Source organism: Chlorocebus sabaeus, chromosome X, assembly GCF_047675955.1.
Source record: "Chlorocebus sabaeus isolate Y175 chromosome X, mChlSab1.0.hap1, whole genome shotgun sequence".
NCBI lineage: Eukaryota > Metazoa > Chordata > Mammalia > Primates > Cercopithecidae > Chlorocebus > Chlorocebus sabaeus.
In genome coordinates, this window is record NC_132933.1 from 125,429,052 (window position 1) to 125,450,144 (window position 21,093).

The window sequence follows — 21,093 nt, forward strand, 5'->3', positions numbered from 1 at the left end:
AAAATAACAAAAACCAAACTTTTTAATTTCTCATTAAAACATATTAAAATATCTGTATAGATTAACTATATACATATTAAAACAATTTAGCACAGTCACAAGCAAAGTATCTAAATTAATTGTTGTAATTGTTGATGTGATACTACTGTTGAACAGGATGAGAAATTGTATAATAACAAACTCTTGATAAAAAATCAAGAAATGACAGTTGTGTTACCTACTGCAAATATTTTATGTCTACTATAATTACAAAATAGACAATAACATTCTTGGGAAAACATGTTCTATTGGTGAAATGATTTACGTAGGATGCATATCAGAACTAATTCAGGAACAAAGAATATATAGGATGTAGGTGAAAGTAACAAGAGTTTATGCATATATATTTATATATACATGGTATGTAATAATTTTGGTATAAGTATGAAGTGGTATGCTTTTTAACAAATAGTGTTATTAAAATGCATATATGATAAACAATAATAACTATTTTTTGGCAATTATAATAATCTTTAATACTAAGCAGAAATTAAATAATAAAATGTCATTTTTATATCCAAGGATACCAGATTTTGAAGGGAGTATAAAATAGTGCTATTTTGGAAATTAATTTCTTTTTTAACAGTATTTTAATCTGTCTACTCTTTTCCACAGCAATTGCCCTTTTATGATTATATCTGACAGGACTTCTCAATGTGCATATAAGTATGGATACAAAAAGGCAGAACAGCTGTTTTTAATAGAGTAAACTGTGTTCATACAATAAATGCTATGCAGATTTTATACTCAGGTAGATATTTGATAATTACAGAAGATATCTCCAAGACATATTGCTGATAAAACAGCAAGCAAATTATAATTTGTTCATGTTTTCACAGGTACATAAATGTATTATTCATGTAAATATATATTGTTATGCATATTTGTTAAGTTACACACTTCACTGTTAATCTTGATTACCTCTGTGAAAAGATACATATCTGCTTTTTTTCAAAATTTTACACTGAGAGGACATCTTATTTGTAACTAATAAAGGAAAAAAAACCAGTCACATGACAGCGTATTATTACTAATGATTATTTTGGAGGACCTGTTTTTGTTTTTAATATATTATAGTACATGTAAGTAGTTATGCTTAAAGCCATAATTAAAACAAAGTTATAAAGGAGAGACGTAATGAAAAAAGTAAATAAAATTTTTGTGGAGAAATAATTTAATTTAGTTGTGAACCATTTAGAAGAAGCTGACCTCTAATTAGTGAAATCATTAAACTAAAGGCCATAATAAAAGTTGTAAAAAAAAGATCTTTTATTGTCCCACTAGGAGTAAATGTCCAGTGTAAGCTAGAGTTTGTTTAATATTCATGGGGCCCTGTTGCTATGATATCAGAAAAAATGACAACAATAAGGTTAAAATCTTCTCAATTTTGATCTGAACACTATATGGAAAAATACTTTAAAACTATAACCTTGTTATGTAGGGTTTTCATGGCATTTCTCATAAAGCGTTTAGTGAGAATTGCTATTCTCAGAAAAATGTGTTGAGCTTTAACTATATGGAATCCAGCAATCTTGCTAAATGCTGTTATTAATTCTAATGTATTACCTATAGACTGCTTTTAGATACTCTGGTACATAAACATAAAATCTATAAATAAGGATGGGTTTATTTCTTCCTTTCCAATCGTCATGCATTTTTTAACATTTCCCTGCGTTATTGACCTGGTTATGAACTCCATGAAAAGCTGGATAGAAATGGTAACAGTAGGCAGTCATGTCTCAACCCCGATCTCAGGATGAGGTTTTGATTATTACATCACTTAATGATGATATTTCCCATAGTTTTCTGAGTCATTTTTTAATAATCATAACTGGATGGTAAATTTGCCAAATGGTTTCTCTATATTTGTTGTTACAGTGACATGATTTTGGTCCTTTGTTTTGTTAAGGAGATTATATATCAGTACGTTAAAGCAATAGTAATTCAATATTGTGTCAAGCTCAGTTTGTTCATGGGGTATTATAATTGAAAGTGTTTTTGGATTCCATTTGTCAAACATAATGATTTTTTGTCTTATTTTGTCAGGATCCATATCAACCATTGACTGTCCTTTATTATAATATCTTCATCAGTTTAGTGTAACATTTATAGGGATTTCACTCAACATTTTGTGGAAAGTATTTATTATGTGAAAGAGGTTGTGCATAATTAGTATTATTTTTTTCTGAAATTTATGGAAAGGTTTACAAAACCGGGTGTTAAACTGTGGATTTTCATTATGAACTGACTTTAATACATATAGGATAAATGAGATTTTCCTTAATTTATTGCTTTTTAAACCTGTATTTTTCTGGAATTTTGTCTTTTTTATAACTTCAAATACTGTATAAGCATCTTGAATATCTGTAATGATGATTCACACTGTACATTCCTGGAGCTGATAATATGTGTCTTCCTTTTTATAACTTGATCAGTCTTCTCAAGATTTATAATTTTTTTAACCTTTACAAAAGAGAAAACTAAAAACAAAGCGACTTTTGAATTTGTTGATTTTTTTTCTTGAATTTTGTTAACTGATTCTAATTTTATTCTTTTATCTCAAGTATTCTTTTGGATTAAATCAAATATTTTGTTCCCAAATTTTGAAGTAGTCTACCAGATTTTAAATTACCAGGATTTCCCTTTTTGCTTTTAATACTAAAATGTTTAGACACATGTTGGTGCATTCCACACATTCTTAACAGTTTTAGCTATAGGTATGGTTTATTTTAGGCATAAGATAAACTACACAACTTTAAAATAATGTGTTTCAAGATACCCGTATATTTGTGAAACCATCGCCACAATTAAGATAGGGGACATATTCATCCACCATCCAGCTTTTATGTGCACCCTTAAGATTTCCCCGTTTCTGGTTCTTCCCAAGGCTCCCTCATTTTCCATGCTCTGAATATTTTTATACACATTTTTGTGCACATATCCATCTTCATTTTTATTGTATATGCATCAATGAATGGAATGGTTGAGTCACATGATATGAGTATCTTTCAGATATTTTAGAAAATATCAAAGTGTTTTGTAATGTTAATTGTACGATTTTACACCCTACCAGTAGTGTATGAGCTGCAAAGTTGCTTTACATCTTTGCCAGCAGTTGATAGGGTCAGTATTTTTTATTGTAACCTTCTCTTTAGTGTGTAATGGTATCTCAGTGCCACGTTAAATTGCATGGGTCAAGTCATTGTTCTTTCTGTCCCAGGCATTCCCAGTAAATGGAGAAAATGGTTCACTAGCCGGATGCTAATCCTTTTCTTCTCATTAATATATTGCATATATATTTTGAATTGCAAGTAGCTATATATATATGTTTGAGACAGGGTCTCCCTCTGTCACCCAGGCTGGAGTGCAGTGGTGCAATCATGGCTTACTGCAACCTCTGCCTCCTGGGCTCAAGAGAGCCTCCCACAGTCTGCAGAGTAGCTGGGATTACAGGCGCCTGCCACCATGTCCAGCTCATTTTTTTCTTTATATTTTTTGTAGAGACGAGGTTTTCTCATGTTGTCCAGGCTGGTCTTGAACTCCTGGGTTCAAGCCATCCACCAGCCTCAGCCTCTCAAAGTGTTGGGATTATAGGCTTCAGCCACCACTCCTGGCCACATGTAGCAATTTATATGTGAAATATGGGAGGTTGAGGCAGGTGGATCACTCGTGGCTAGTAATTGGGGACCCCGCCTGGCCAACATGGTGAAACCAAGTCTCCAGTAAAAATACAAATATATATATATATACATATATATATATATATCCGGGCGTGGTGGCATTCATCTGTACTCCCAGCTACTCAGGAGGTTGAGGCAGGACAGTCACTTGAACCTGGGAGGCAGAGGTTGCAGTGAGCTGAGATCGCGCCTCTGTACTCCAGCCTGGGCAACAGAGTGAGACCCTGTCTCAAATAAAAAGAAAAAAGGAAAGAAAGAAAAAGAGAGAGAGAAAGAGAGAAAGAAAGAAAGAAAGAGAAAGAAAGAAAGAAAAAGAAAGAAAGAGAAAAGAAAGAAAGGAAGGAAAGAGGGAAGGAAGGAAAGAAGGAAGGAAGGAAAGAAAGAGAAAGAAAGGGAAGGAAGGAAAGAGGGAAGGAAAGAAAGAGAAAGAAAGAAAGGAAAGAGAGAAAGAAAGAAGATTATAGTATTACAGTGATAATTGGAGGTTCTGGGTGGGGTTTTTTTTTTTTTTTTTTTTTTTTTTAGGCAAAGTACTCTGTCGCCCAGGCTGGAATGTAGCAACACAATTATAGCTCATTGCAGCCTCAAACTCCTGGGCTCATGTGATTTTGCCATTTCAGCCTCCCGTGCTGCTAGAATTACAGGCATGTGCCACCACGCCCAACTAATTTGTTAAAATTTTGTTGAGATGGGGTCTCCCTATATTGCCCAGGCTGGTCTTGAACTTCTGGTCTCAAGCAGTCCTCCCACCTCAGCCTCCCAAAGTGCTGGGGTTACAGGTGTGAACCACTGCACCTGGTTCTGGGTGATTTTATCTTCCTGCATGGAGCATTTTATTTTGCTTTTGGGAGGCAGTTAAGTATTTATTTAGTCTTTTGAAGCTGGGTCTCAGATTTGTGAGTAGTTTTCTATTACAGGGTCATATTGACAGTTTGAGTATAGCCTCTTAAGGATGTCAAATTCACTGCTGTTGTTTGCCACATCCTTTCTGCCAGGGTGGGCCATAGACCCAATTTGTGTCCCTTGGACTGATTATTCTGCTGGAAATCCTGATCAGCTGCTTGGCTTTTCAGCCACAACTTTGTTGTAAGTATTTTAGTTTCTCAGTCATCTTCTTCAAATCACCAAAAAGCTTGTGGAGAAAATGGTACCAAAGTTGGGTCTCACCACGTGGGCTTCTCTTCTGAGATTCAGTCTCAGCTTGTTTCTTTGGACTTGTGGTACCTACAATGTGTTTAATATCTTCCAGCTTTCCTAGTTTTTCTCAGTAGGATGGTTGAGCTAAACTGGCTGCATTACCATGGAAGCAGACATCCCTACATATACTGTTTTTTTTGGAATATGTTTTAATTTTAATTGTTTTTCATTATATAGCTAGTTGGTCCTTTTTGTTGTTGTTGTTGTTGTTTGAGATGGAGTCTTACTCTGTCACCCAGGCTGGAGTGCAGTGGCACAATCTCGGCTCATTGCAACCTCCGCCTCCCGGATTCAAGCAATTCTCCTACCTCAGCCTCCCAAGTAGCTGGGATTACAGGCACACGCCACCAGGACCAGCTAATTTTTTTTTTTTTTTTTTTTTTTTTTGTATTTTAGTAAAGATAGGGTTTCACTGTGTTCCCCAGGCTGGTCACAAACTCCTGAGCTCAGGCAATCTGCCTGCCTCAGCCTCCCAAAGTGCTGGGATTACAGGAGTGAGCCACTGTGCCCAGCCAATCCATTCTTTATGTCAATAAGACTAAAACATCTTTTAAGGCAGATAATCCTCCTGAAGAGTGTGTCTTTTCTCTCATAATATGATTAGTATACTACAATTTAGTTATTTTATTGGTTGTCTAAATGATCTTTGGTTTCTTACATGTGCTAGGTATGTAAATACAGGTACATTATTGAGGTACAGCCTAATGGAAAACAGACAAGTAAATATGGAGTATACTACAGAAGATACATTTTGTGGTAATTATATTTCAGTAATGGCTAGAATATTACCTACACCTATTTGTATTGTGTTTGCTGGTTACCCTAGGGATTGGCATGTGAATCTTTTACTTACCTTGGTCTACTTACAGTTAAGATAGTGCCAATTTATGTATATGAAGCTTCACAATAGGATGAATCTATTCTCCCTTGCTTTTTGCTCTTTTGTCTAATATTTTATTTAAATATTTTTTAAAAAACTCAAGTTGATTACATATAATTTACGTTTGCCCATTTTCTTCAATTACTTTTATACGTGTATTTGTAATCATGTATCAAATGCGTGTATTTATTTACAACTAAATCCAATGTATATACATTAATATGTTTGTATATTTATTTAGATATTTTTTAGTGATACAGTGCTAGGTATAATCTATTTGTTTTTTAATACATTCAGAGCATATATGTGCCGATTTGTTACATGGATATATTGCACAGTGGCGGGGTTTGTGCTTCTAGTGTGCCTGTCACTTGAATAGGGAACATTGTACCCAATAGACAGTTTTTCAATCCATACTCCCCCCTCCACCCTCCCCACTTTTGGAGTCCCCAGTGTCCTTATTTTCCCCTCTGCCTGTCTATGTGTACCCATTGGTTAGCTCCCATTTACAAGTGAGAAGACACTTGGGTTGATTCCATTACTTTGCTATTGTGAATAGTGCTGCAATAAACATATGCATGTACATGTCTTTCTGCTATAACAATTCCTTTTCCTTTGGGTATATAGTGAAGTTGCTGGATCACATGGTAGTTCTATTTTTGGTTCTTTGAGAGATCTCCGTAGTGTTTTCCATGGAGGTTGTACAAACTTACATTCCCACCAGCAGTGTATAAGCATTCCATTTTCTCTGCATCCTTGCCAACATCTATTGTGTTTTCACTTTTTAATAATAGCCATTCTGACTGCTGTGTGATGGTATTTCATTGTGGTTTTAATTTACATTTCTCTGATGATTAGGGATGTCGAGCATTTTTTACATGCTTTTTGGTTGCTTGTATGTCTTCTTTTGAGAAGTGTCTGCTCCTGTCATGTGTCCATTTTTTAATGGCCTTATTTGCTTTTTCTTTTCTTATTGAGTTGTTTGAGTGCCTTGTAGATTCTAGATATTAGTATTCTGTCAGATGCATACTTTACAAATATTTTCTCCCATTCCTTAGGTTGTCTGTTTATTCTGTTTATCATTTCTTTTGCTGTGGCAAAGCTTTTCAGTTTAATTAAGTCCCATTTTTCTATTTTTGTTTTTGTTGCATTTGCTTTTATTTTCCTAGCCATAAATTCTTTGCATAGGCCAATGTCCTGAAGAGTTTTTCCTAGGTGTTCTTCTAGGATTTTTATAGTTTCAAGTCTTAATTAAATATATTATTTATTCACAGTGCACAGAACTTAAACTTTCAGGTTTGATATATTTTGGAAATTATGTATTTTACATTTAAAATGCTATTTATGATTTTTACATCAAGGAATCAGCTTTTTAAAAAGAAATCACAGAAAAAAAGTAGTATTTTGTATTTATCTATATATTTTCCCTACCTGGTGCTCTTCTCTCCGTTCCATAGTTTTCTACTAAGGTGTTTTTTCCCTTCAAATTTTTTCCCCCTCCCGCAGCATGATGTATTATTGCTTGGACAGGGACGAATTGAAGGCTTTTTTTTTATGTGCCTCTGTCTTATTTCACTCTGAGCTGGGAAGAATAATTTTGGTAGATCAAGAATTCTTTTTTATTTCAGAATTAGAAAGTTACTTCTCCATCTTCTTCATTTATCCAAAGATTTTTTTGAAAAGGCAGCCATCATTTAAATCATCGTTCTTTATAGGTAATATACATTCTTTTTCAGAATTTTTGAGGGCATGTTATTATATACTTCACTAATATTCTTTATATTTGACAGATGTTCAATCTATGTGAGATGTAATAAATGTTATAATGTTTACTAATGTAATACTTGAAAAGTTTTATAGCTATTTTAATAATAATGGAGTTATACTATAATATAGCTATAAATTTTATCAATCAAAATTTTTCCATTTATATAAGAAAAAATAATTTATGGATTGACAGTAGCAACAAAGCAAAGCAAAACAAAAACAAAATAAGTCTCATGAAAAAAATGTTTGGCAAAAGCCAACATAACCAACTTTTATTTCTCATTAAAATATACACAAATATCTGCACTCATTATATATAAATTAAAATGTTATGCACTTTCCCATGCAAAATATCAAAACAGCGTTTTATTTCAGTAATTAATTTGATGCAAATTTTGACATATATGAGAAATTGTATGAGAACAGATAAAATTCTTGTTAAACAATAAATGAAGTAATACATTTTACTTAAAACAAAATATTTTATGTCTATAGTAGTTATAACATGCAATAACATTCAAGTTTGGTAGGTATGTTATATAATCTAAGATGATTTATATTAATATAATACATATTGGAATATTAATATTCTTAATAGGCTATATATGCATGTGTGTGTATATATATAACAAGAATAAAGGTATACAATAGGCTTCATGTATAATATTTTGGTATTTCAAATATTTATGAAATAATAGACTAACAAATGGGATAGTAAAATGCATCAAACAATTTTGGAAATAAGTGAAGACTGTCCAAATGAGAATAAGAAAAAGCTATTTATTCAGAGCTTGCTATAACAAGGGAGCCAGCCACTATCTCTTGTATTTGGTAGAGACTCAAAAGCTGGCAGGGAAGTTGAGAAGCTTCCCTTATGGGAATATTAAAGCTTATGGTGGAAAAAAGGGAAAGCTTCAGATATGTGCCAATCCAAAGTCGTTGACATGTGAAAGCTGGTGGTATGCTAACTAGAAGTGTGACCATACTAAATGACTGGTAGGGGAACATTTTGGGGTTCTTCTGATTGGTCCTAAGTTAGAAGCAGGGGCAAAAATTAGGGACGTCGACAGTTATTGACCAGGTCCTCACTGTTTGAGGCCTATTGCTGCAGACTTTGTATTTTGGCTTCACAGGCTGATTGATGCAGAGGCTGTGCAATCATAGATGTCTGATTCAGTTATATTAAATATGATTGATAATTAGTATGTTAAATACTAAATTATTGTTTTTATCTTGATACCAAATTTTTGAGGGAGGAAAAAAATGTACTAGGTTTTTGGAAAATAAATGGGCATTTTAAAGCAAATTTTAAAATTTCCCTGCCCTTAAAAACAGTAATTTTCTTTCTAGGACGATAGTCTACAAAGATACATAAAAATTTGGTTAAAAATGACAAGAGATTGATTTTTAAGTAAATTATATTGTGTTTATACTATGACTATTGTGTAGCTTTATACCCAATCAGGTAGTTCATTATGTACTTGCAGAAGATATGTCCAAGTTGTATTATTGATAAAAAAAGAAAGTAAAGTTTAATTTATTTCACATTCCTACGCATGTGTATAAATACATCAGGTGTGTTAATATTTATATGTATATCTGCTCATACACATACTTCATTGCCAATCATGAAGTGTGAAAGGCTAATATCTGCATTTTTGGAAATATTTTCCTTTCCAATCTTTATGCCTTGTTTTTTTCTTTTTTTCTTTTTCTTTTTTTTTTTTTTTTTTTTTGTCACTATTATCCTAGCTATAACCTCCAGAAAAGGTTGAATAGATCTGGTGATAGTAGGCATTCTTACCTCTTTTCTGATTTCAGGCGGAGGTTTTAGTAGTTCATTAATAGGTATGATACTTGCTGCAGTTTTGTGAGTTTTGGAAAGTCATAAATGAATAATAAATTCCATAAAAAGATTTCTCTTAATTGTGATAGTGACATGATTTTACTCCTTTGTCTGCCAAAATGACTTGATTTCATGATGATAAGACAACAAAAATTCTTTCTTGGATGAAACACATTTTGTTCACAGGGTATCGTGGTTGAAGTATCTTTGTTCTGTTTGTAAGACATAAGTTTTACATTTTATTTATTTATTCACTGTTTGCATTTTGTCATGAGGCATAAAAACCTTTTATATGGCTGGATGTGATGGCTCACATCTGTAATCCCAACACTAAAGAATTAGCTGGATGTCGTGTCATGTGCCTGTAGTCCCAGCTTATTGGGAGGCTGAGGTGAGAGGATCGCTTGAGCCCAGCAGTTCAAGGTCACAGTGAGCTATAACGGCTCCACTGCACTCCAGCCTGGGTGACAGAGACCCTGTCTCAAAAACAAAAAACAAAAAATCAAACAAAAACAACAACAAAATCTGTTGATATTCTTTATGTATAATGTTCTTGTCAGTTCAGTATAAACTTTATAGGGGCCTCATAATACATTTGGGAGTGTTTTGACAGTTATTTTCCTACGGAAGAGGTTGTGTAAGATTGGTAATATCTTTCTCAGTTACATGGAAAAGATCAGGAATTTAGGCACCAGGACCAATATAGATGCATTTTGTTTAATAAACAAAGAATTATGAAGATTTCTCAATTTATCTGTTTGTTAAGTGGTATTTTTTGTGTGATATAATAATTTATATTTTATTGTCATGAATTTGATTATAATGTGATATATGTATCTCCAGGATTCATGGCGAGGATCCTTTCATATTCCTGTTGGGGTGGTGGTGATGGTGGTGGTGGTATTCTTTGATTTTGATCACTCTTGACAGGATTTATCATCTTTTTCTTTAAAAAAAAACACCTTTTAGTATTGTCTACCACTTTATATTTAATATTTCTTTGGTTTGATTAAATAATAATAATTTTTATTTTTATTTGAAGTTTTGGTTTATATCCCTGCTTTACTTTCCAATTTTGTGAAGTGTGTTTCCAGATCTTAAATTGTCAAGATTTCCTCTTTTGCGTGAATGGCATGAATTTTATTTTATGCCCATGTTTTGATGCGTCCACACAATTTTTAGTAATTTCAGTGAAATATAATTGATTTAAAATAAACTGAACCACTTTAATGTCATGTTTTGCGATAGGTATATATTTATGAAACCATCACCACAATGAAGATAATGTTAATGTTCATCGCCCCTCGCCAAGTGTCTTGTTTGCCACTGTATCTCTCCTTTCTATTCCTGCCCAAGCTCTTCCACGATTCATATGCTCTGAACATTTTTGCACAAGCCTTTGTATCAATATATACGTTGTATTTTTTGTTGGTTTGTCTTTGTTTTCAATAAAAATCAAGGAAAGGAATGGCTGGAGCACTTGAGAGGTGTATATTTAATTTTTTAGGACGTGCTAAAGCATCTTGCAATGTGATTGTACTGTTTTCCATCCTATTAGCAGTATGAGTTACAGTTGCTCTACATCCTTGTTATGGTTAGTAATTTTAATTGTGGCCTTCTTTTTAGAGGAGAGGGGACAGGGTCTTGCTGTGTTGCCCAGGCTGGAGTGCAGTTGGGTGATCACAGCAGCTCACTGCAGCTTCGACCTCCCGGGCTCAAGCATTCCTCTCACCTCAGCCACCCCACCACCTCCCCAGTAGCTCGACTACAGGTGCATGCTACCACACTCAGCTATTTTTTTTTTTGGCGGAGATGGAGTCTTATCATGTTGCCCAGGCTGGTCTCAAATTTCTGGGCTCAAGCAATCCTCCCATCTAAGGTTACAGTCATGAACCATTGCCACTGCGCCAAGCCTGTAGGTTTATAATCAGTGTGCAGTCATATCTCACTGTCACTCTAAATTTCATGGGTTTAACCAAATCATAGATCTTTTTGTCCCAGAATCCCAGTAAATGGAGAAAATGGATCACAAGCCTGAAACTAACCTTTTCCCATTGTATTTTGCATGTATAGTTATTTTTTATTGCATGCTGGATTTTCTGTATGAAATAATATAGGAATAATTGGAGGCTCTGAATGGTTTCGTTTTCATCCTGAGAGCATATATAATATGTATATGGGTTTTAATATATAAAATATATATAATATACTTTTAATATAAATTAAAAATGTATGTATATGTAACATATATATGGATTTTTTTTTTTTGTTTTGAAAGGTGGGGTTAGGTAGTTCATCTTATCTCAATCAGTGTTTGAGTTCTTTTGAAGATAGACATCTTGTTTTGTGAAGAGATTTCTATTTCTAGTTTGTATCAATACTAAGGACATAGTTCATTAGTTCATTTGGGATTCCATGTCAACCTTTGGGTTGTTTTTCAGATCCTCTTTTCCATAGTGAGTCCTGAACCCAATCTGTTTCCTTTGCACTAGTGAGACTGCTGGAAGCCCTGGTCAGCTGCTTAACTTCTCAGCTCAAACTTACTACTTAACATCTTGGCTTTTCAATCACCTTCTTTAAATCAGTAAAAGCCTTGAGGGTGACCAGGTGTGGTGGCTCATGCCTGTAATCCCAGCACTTTGAGAGGCCAAGGTAGGAGGATTGCTTAAGCCCAGGAGTTCAAGACCAGCCTGGGCAACAAAGAGAGACCCCCATCTCTAAAAACATAAAAAAAAAAAAAATTATCTGGGCTTCATGGCATGTGCCTGTAGTCCCACCTACCTGGGAGGCAGAGGTGGGAGGATTCTTTGACCTCAGGAATTCGAGGGGCCACAGTGAGCTGCAATCTAGCTAGTGCACTGCAGCCTGGGCAACAGAGGGAAGGAAACCTTGTCCAGAAAAAAAAGCACAAAAGCTTTGAGAGAAAAGGAGTACCAAATTTGGGTCATCTGGGCTTCATTTGGGTCATTTGCTTCTTTTCTTTCCTTGGGTTTGTGGTGCTTTCAAACAAAATGTTTAGTGTCTTCCAGCTCTCCTCGTTTTCTTAGTTTTTCTCAGCACGAAGGTTGAAGGGAAATGACTGGTTTGTCGTTTACTGGAAGTAGACAATTCCACATATAGTATTTTTTGAAATATATTTTTGTTTTTAATTTTCTCCGTCTATAACCAATTAATTTAATATTTTTGTCAATAAAATAAAATAATTATGGAAATGATCTGTCCAAGCAGTGGGGCTTTTCTGTCATAATTTATTGTACCCTAATTAAATTTTTGTCATTGATAACCTATGTTTCCCTAGTTCCCAACATGTGCCAGGTGTGGATTACAGTATATGGTAGAAATAAGTTATTGAGGTATAGCCTAATGAAAAACAAGCAAGCAAATGTGGAATATGTTATTGACGATATGTTCTTTTGGTAATTTGTTACACAGCAATAGTAACCAGAATGTTTTTTATATCACTTCGTATTATGTTCAGTCATTGCTGAAGGGGCTCGCATATGAATCCTTTACTTATCTTGGTTGATTTCTAGTTAGGATCATATGACTTTGTGAAAATATAACTTCACAACAGTACAATTACATTTATTCGTCTTTTCCATTGTTCTCCTTTTGTCATACATTTCACGTAAATGTTTTATTAAAAACTGAATAATTATATTTTATACTTGCCTCATAATTTTGGTAAAAGAGTTAAAACACATTAAGGGCACAGATCTTAACCTTATGGTTTAATGAATTTTGCACATATTTTCCATCTTCAATTCTGCTTTCTACTTTTGTTTTAAGTATCATTTGTCTTTTAATGAAATAATAGAAAAAATCATTTGTAATATTTTTCCAAGTATTTCTCTCAAGCCTTCTTCACTCCTTCCTGAGGTTCCCAGTTTCTATCAAGTATCTATTCGCTTTATTCAGAAGAACTTCCTGTTGCATTATGCATATTACTGTTTGGCCAGAAACAAATGGTCTGAGGTTTGTTTATGTGATAGTATCTTATTTCACTCACAATTTGAGGGTATGATTTTACCGGATGTGGAATTCTGGCTTGACTATTTCCTCTTTAAGCATTGGAAAGGTGCTGGTGCGCTTGTTCTGCTTCACCACAGGTTCTGTTGAGCAAGCAGCCATCAATGAAATCATCCTGCTTAAGAATGTATGTATCTTTATTCCTTTAAAGTTCTCAGTTGGTATACATTTGTTCACTGATATTTTCTATACTTCATACAGTTATCAAATATAGTTTACTAATGTCATTTAAAACTTCAATAGCTATTTCGTCAATCCAAATTTTCTCATTTAAATTAAAAGATAACTCATTTGAGTGATAAGAGCAACAAAACAAAGCAAAATAAGCTCACATGAAAAACAAAAAGCCTAGAATCGATGGTCTTTACATTTTGGCATGTTTTTGCAGTGGCTGGTACCAGTTGTTCCTTTCCATGTTCAGTGCTTCCTTCAGGAGCTCTTGTAGGGCAGGCCTGGTGGTGAAAAACGATGCTAGGAAGAAACTGCATCAACTAATGAGCAAAATAACCAACTAACATCATAATGACAGGATCAAATTCACACATAACAATATTAACCTTAAATGTAAATGGGCTAAATGCTCCAATTAAAAGACACAGACTGGCAAATTAGACAGTCAAGACCCATCAGTGTACTGTATTCAGGAGACCCAGCTCATGTGCAGAGACACACATAGGCTCAAAATGAAGGAATGGAGGAAGATCCACCAAGCAAATGGAAAACAAAAAAAGGCAGGAGTTGCAATCCTAGTCTCTGATAAAACAGACTTTAAACCAACAGAGATCAAAAGAGACAAAGAAGGCCATTACATAGTGGTAAAGGGATCAATTGAACAAGAAGAGCTAACTATCCTAAATATATATGCACCCAATACAGGAGCACCCAGATTCATAAAGCAAGTCCTTAGAGACTTACAGAGAGACTTAGACTCCCACACAATAATAATGGGAGATGTTAACGCCCCAATGTCAACATGAGACAGATCAACGAGACAGAAAGTTAACAAGATATCCAGGAATTGAACTGAGCTCTGCACCAAGCGGAACTAATAGACATCTACATAACTCTCCACCCCAAATCAACAGAATATACATTCTTCTCAGCACCACATCACACTTTTTCCAAAATTGACCACATAGTTGGAAGTAAAGCACTCCTCAGCAAATGTAAAAGAACAGAAATTGTAACAAACTGTCTCTCAGACCACAGTGCAATCAAACTAGAACTCAGGATTAAGAAACTCACTAAAAACCGCTCAACTACATGGAAACTGAACAACCTGCTCCTGAATGACTACTGGGTTCATAACGAAATGAAGGCAGAAATAAAGATGTTCTTGAAACCAATGAGAACAAAGACACAAAGTACCAGAATCTCTGGGGCACATTTAAAGCAGTGTGTAGAGAGAAATTTATAGCACTAAATGCCCACAAGAGAAAGTAGGAAAGATCTAAAATCGACACCATAACATCACAATTAAAAGAACGAGAGAAGCAAGAGCAAACACATTCAAAAGCTAGCAGAAGGCAAGAAATAACTAAGATCAGAGCAGAACTGAAGGAGATAGAGACACAAAAAACCCTTAAAAAAATCAATGAATCCAGGAGCTGGTTTTTTGAAAAGATCAACAAAATTGAGAGAATGCTAGCAAGACTAATAAAGAAGAAAAGAGAGAAGAATCAAATAGACACAATAAAAAATGATAAAGGGGATATCACCACCGATCCCACAGAAATACAAACTACCATCAGAGACTATTATAAACATCTCTATGCAAATAAAGTAGAAAATATAGAAGAAATGGATAAATTCCTGGACACAAACACCCTCCCAAGACTAAACCAGGAAGAAGTTGAATCCCTGAATAGACCAATAACAGGCTCTGAAGTTTAGGCAATAATTAATAGTCTACCAACCAAAAAAAGTCCAGGGCCAGCCGGGTTCACAGCCGAATTCTACCAGAGGTACAAAAAGGAGCTGGTACCATTCCTTCTGAAACTACTCCAATCAATAGAAAAAGAAGGAATCCTCCCTCACTCATTTTATGAGGCCAGCATCATCCTGATACCAAAGCCTGGCAGAGACACAACAAAAAAAGCGAATTTTAGACCAATATCCCTGATGAACATCGATGCAAAAATCCTCAATAAAATACTGGCAAACGGAATCCAGCAGCACATCAAAAAGTTTATCCACCATGATCAAGTGGGCTTCAACCCTGGGGTGCAAGGCTGGTTCAACATACGCAAACCAATAAACGTAATCCATCACATAAACAGAACCAAAGACAAAAACCACATGATTATCTCAATAGATGCAGAAAAGGACTTTGACAAAAGTCAACAGCCCTTCATGCTAAAAACTCTCAATAAACTTGGTATTGATGGGACGTATCTCAAAATAATAAGAGCTGACAAACCCACAGCCAATATCATACTGAATGGGCAAAAACTGGAAGCATTCCCTTTGAAAATGGTCACAAGACGGGGATGCCCTCTCTCACCACTCCTATTCTGCATAGTGTTGGAAGTTCTGGCCAGGGCAATCAGGCATGAGAAAGAAATGAAGGGTATTCAATTAGAAAAAGAGGAAGTCAAATTGTCCCTGTTTGCAGATGACATGATTGTATATTTAGAAAACCCAATCGTCTCAGCCCCAAAACTCCTTAAGCTGATAAACAACTTCAGCAAAGTCTCAGGATACAAAATCAATGTGCAAAATTTACAAGCATTCATATACACCAATAACACAAACAGAGAGCCAAATCATGAGTGAACTCCCATTCGCAATTGCTATAAAGAGAATAAAATACCTAGGAATCCAACTTAAAGGAATGTGAAGGACCTCTTCAAGGAGAACTACAAACCACTGCATAACGAAATAAAAAAGGACACAAATGGAAACACATTCCATACTCACGGATAGGAAGAATCAATATCGTGAAAATGGCCATACTGCCCAAGGTAGTTTATAGATTCAATGTAATCCTCATCAAGCTACCAATGACTTTCTTGACCGAATTGGAAAAAAACTACTTTAAAGTTCATATGGAACCAAAAAAGAGCCCGCATTGCCAAGACAATCCTAAGCAAAAAGAACAAAGCTGGAGGCATCACGCTACCTGACTTCAAACTATACCACAAGGCCACAGTATCCCAAACAGCATGGTACTGGCACCAAAACAGAGATACAGACCAATGGAACACAGCAGAGGCCTCAGAAATAACACCACACACATCTACAACCATCTGATCTTTGACAAACCTGAGAAAAACAAGAAATGGGGAAAGGATTCCCTATTTAATAAATAGTGCTGGGAAAACTGGCTAGCCATATGTAGAAAGCTGAAACTGGATCCCTTCCTTACACCTTATACAAAAATTAATTCAAGATTGGTTGAAGACTTAAATGTTAGACCTAAAACCATAAAAACCCTAGAAGAAAACCTAGCTAATACCTTTCAGGACATAGGCATGGGCAAGGACTTCATGACTCAAACACGAAAAGCAATGGCAACAAAAGCCAAAATAGGTAAATGGGATCTAATTAAACTAAAGAGCTTCTGCACAGCAAAAGAAGCTACCATCAGAGTGAACAGGCAACCTACAGAAAGGGAGAAAATGTTTACAATCTACCCATCTGACAAAGGACTAATATCCAGAATCTACAAGGAACTTAAGCAAATTTACAAGAAAAAATCAAGCAACTCCATCAAAAAGTGGGCAAAGGATATGAACAGACACTTTTCAAAAGAAGACATTTATGCAGCCAACAGACACATGAAAACATGCTCATCATCACTGGTCATCAGAGAAATGCAAATCAAAACCACAACGAGGTACCATCTCACACCAGTTAGAATGGCAATCATTAAAAAGTCAGGAAACAACAGGTGCTGGAGAGGATGTGGAGAAATAGGAACACTTTTACACTGTTGATGGGAGTGTAAACTAGTTCAACCATTGTGGAAGATAGTGTGGGGATTCCTCAAGGCTCTGGAACTAGAAATACCATTTGACCCAGCCATCCCATTACTGGCTGTATACCCGAAGGATTATAAATCATGCTACTATAAAGACACATGCAGAGGTATGTTTATTGAAGCACTATTCACAATAGCAAAGACTTGAAACCAACCCAGATGTCCATCAGTGATAGACTGGATTAAGAAAATGTGGCACATATACACCATGGAATACTATGCAGCCATAAAAAAAGAATGTGTTCATGTCCTTTTGTAAGGACATGAATGAAGCTGGAAACCATCATTCTGAGTAAACTATCGCAAGGACAGAAAACCAAACACTGCATGTTCTCAGTTGTAGGTGGGAATTGAACAATGAGAACGCTTGGACACAGGAAGGGGAACATCACACACGAGGGCCTGTCGTGGGTTGGAGGGAGTGGGGAGGTATAGCATTAGGAGATATACCTAATGTAAATGGCGAGTTAAAGGGTGCAGCAAACCAACATCGCACATGTATACATATGTAACAAACCTGCATGTTGTGCAATGTACCCTAGAACTTAAAGTATAATAAAAAGAAATAAAAAGCCAAAATATCAATATTTTTCTTGTATTACCTATAGCAAAATATTTTATGTATGCTGTACTTAACTAATATGTGATATAATTATTCGTTGATAATTTTACAGGTGAAGTGATTTATATGCCATATATTTATACATAATCAATCAAGTAACGAGAAATATACAGAACATAAGTGAAAGCAACAAGAGTTTATGCATATGTGTATGCTTAATATATAACCATTTTGGTATTCAAGTAATTATGAAATGATAGTCTCATTAACAAATGGAATCAGTAAAATGCACCAAGGATATACACCAGAATAATCATGAATTGGCAATTAGTATATTAAATATGCTAAATGCTTAGTGGAAATTAAATAACATATTCTTTCTTATATTGATACAAGTTGTGGAATAGTATAAAATGGTCCTGGGTATTTGAAATTAATTTTGTATATTTTAACAATGTTTTAAATTTGTCTACTTTTTTATACAATAGTTGCCTTTCTATAACAATATCTGACAGAGCCTGTTAAACGTGTGCATAAAATTATGGATACAAAAAGGCAAAACAAGTAGTTTCTAAATAACATACACTGTATTAATAGTATTAATATGATGAATACTATGTAACTTTTATACCCAATCGGGTAAATCTTGTATGCTTACAGAAGATATCACAGACATATTCCAAATGTAAAAGGAGCCAAATTGTACTTTATTTCACTTGCATGCTCAAGTATATAAATATTTTACATATGTAAATACTTTGTATACAACTTTTCATTTACACACCTTACTGGTAATCATGGTTATTTCTGTGAAGCAATATGCAATTGCATTTTTTTTTCTTTTTTTGATTTTCATTTATTTTTATTCTTTCTTTTTTTTTTTTTGAGACAGAGTCTCACTCTGTTGCTCAGGCTGGAGTGCAGTGGCACGATCTCAGCTCACTGCAACCTCTGCCTCCCAGGTTCAAGTGATTCTTCTGCCTCAGCCTCCTGAGTAGCTAGGATTACAGGCATGCGCCACCATGCCCAGCTAATGTTTGTATTTTAATAGAGACGCTGTTTCGCCATGTTGGCCAGTCTGGTCTCCAACTCCTGACCTCAGGTGATCTGCCCGCTTCGGCCTCCCAAAGTGCTGGGATTACGGGTGTGAGCCACCGTGCCCGGACATGCAATTGCATTTTTTTAAAAAAAGTGTACTGGGCATATGAAAAATTGATAATAAAAGAAAAATCAAAGAAAGAGTGAGATGAAAGCATATCACGGTTGGTTTTCTTGAAACGTGTGCTTTGTTTTTCTCCCCCTTTAGTAAGGCAGTACAGAACAGGTAAGAAGTTACATTTAAATCCAGAAACAGAATAGAGAAAGAAAAGAAATAAGAAAATACATAAATAATTTATGTTGAGAAAGTAATTTAATATAGTAGTGAAAGATTTATAAATACCTGACCTTTAATTAGTCAGCGAAATCATTATTCTGGAGGCCATAAGTAAAATAGCTACAATGAATTTTTGTTGTTGTTGTTGTTGCACTAGGATTTAATATCAGCTTTATTTTGAAGTTACTCATATAGTCAGGTGTTTTTGTTGCCATGATATCAGAAAAAATGACAACAAAGTTTAGGGTTATAATGACTTTTGAATTTTAGCTTATAAGTATCTAAAAACAAATCTTTAAAATAAGACCTTGTGTTGTCAGGGTTTTTGTTCCATTCTTATGATGTGTATAAAAAGGTTAGTAAGAATTACTATTCTCAGGCCTAGCACGGTGGCTCATGCATGTAATCCCAGCACTCTGGGAGACTGAGGCGAGTGGATCACTTGAGGTAAGGAGTTCAAGACCAGGCTGGCCAACATGGCAAAATCCCATCTCTACTAAAAATAGAAAAATTAGTCAGGTGTGGTGGCGCACACCTGTAGTCCCAGCTACTCAGTAGGCTGAAGCATGAGAATTGCTTGAACCCGGGAGGTGAAGGTTGCAGTTAGCTGAGACCATGCCACTGCACTGCAGCCTGGGTGACAGAGCGAGACCACTTCTCAAAATAATAATAATAATAATAAATTAATTTTTTTTAAATTACAATTCTCAGAAGAAAATGTGTTTGGGCTTAAGTGTGGAATTCAGTTGTCTTGCAGAACTCACTAACCTGAGGTCTTTATGTTAAGTGAAATAAAGCAAGCAGAGAAAGATAAATTTCGCATGTTTTCAGTTATTTGTGGGAGCTGATGATTAAAACAATTGAACTCATGAACACAGGGAGTGGAATGATGGTTACCAGAGACTGCAGAGGGTAATGGAGGGTGGAGAGGGGAAGGGAGGATGGTAAATGGGTACAACAATAAAAATAAAAAGAATTTTAGTATTTAGTATTTGATAGCACAACAGGGTAACTATATATAGTACACTTGATCTTAGCCAAAAGGCCAAGAAGCGAGATATATATAAAATAATAGTTGAATTGTACACTGTTAACTAAAAGAGTACAATTGGATTGTTTGTAACACAAAGGATAAATGCTTGAAGTGATGGATACCCCATTTTCACTGATGTGATTATTACATATTGTACGCCTGTATCAAAACATCTCACAGACCTCATAAATATATACACCTACGGTGTACTCACAGAACTTAAAAATTAACAAAAAAAATCTCTATTACTTATAGACTGCTTTTCAGTAACCTGGAAACATAATCATTTGATCTGTGAATAGAGGAGGTTTTATTTTGTTTCTTTCAATCTTTATGCATATTTTTTCTTGCATTTAATGTTCTGGCTATGACCTACGTAAAATGTTGAATAGAACTTGTTATAGTAGACATTCTTATCTCTTTTATGATCTCAAGGTGATGGTGTAAATATTTCACCACTAATTACGATATTTACTAACGTTTCTGAGTTTTTAAAAAAATTATACTTAAATGGTAAATTTTGTCATATGGTTTATTTGTATATATTATGGTGCTTACAAAATCATGTCCTCTGCTTTGTTAAAGTAGTTCTATTTCAATACAACAAGCCAAAAATAATTTGTTTTAATTCTACCCAGTTTATTTATAGGCTTATGTACTTGAAGTATCTTTGGTTTCTGTTGGTCAAACATACGTTGTTGTT

At 34.8% G+C, this 21,093-nt stretch overlaps 1 pseudogene; it reads right to left on the reverse strand.

The window, feature by feature from the left end:
• Window positions 1–20,304: 20,304 nt before the first annotated feature.
• LOC140710920 (U2 spliceosomal RNA) lies at window positions 20,305–20,414 on the reverse strand (annotated as a pseudogene).
• Between the last annotated feature and the right edge of the window lie 679 nt (window positions 20,415–21,093).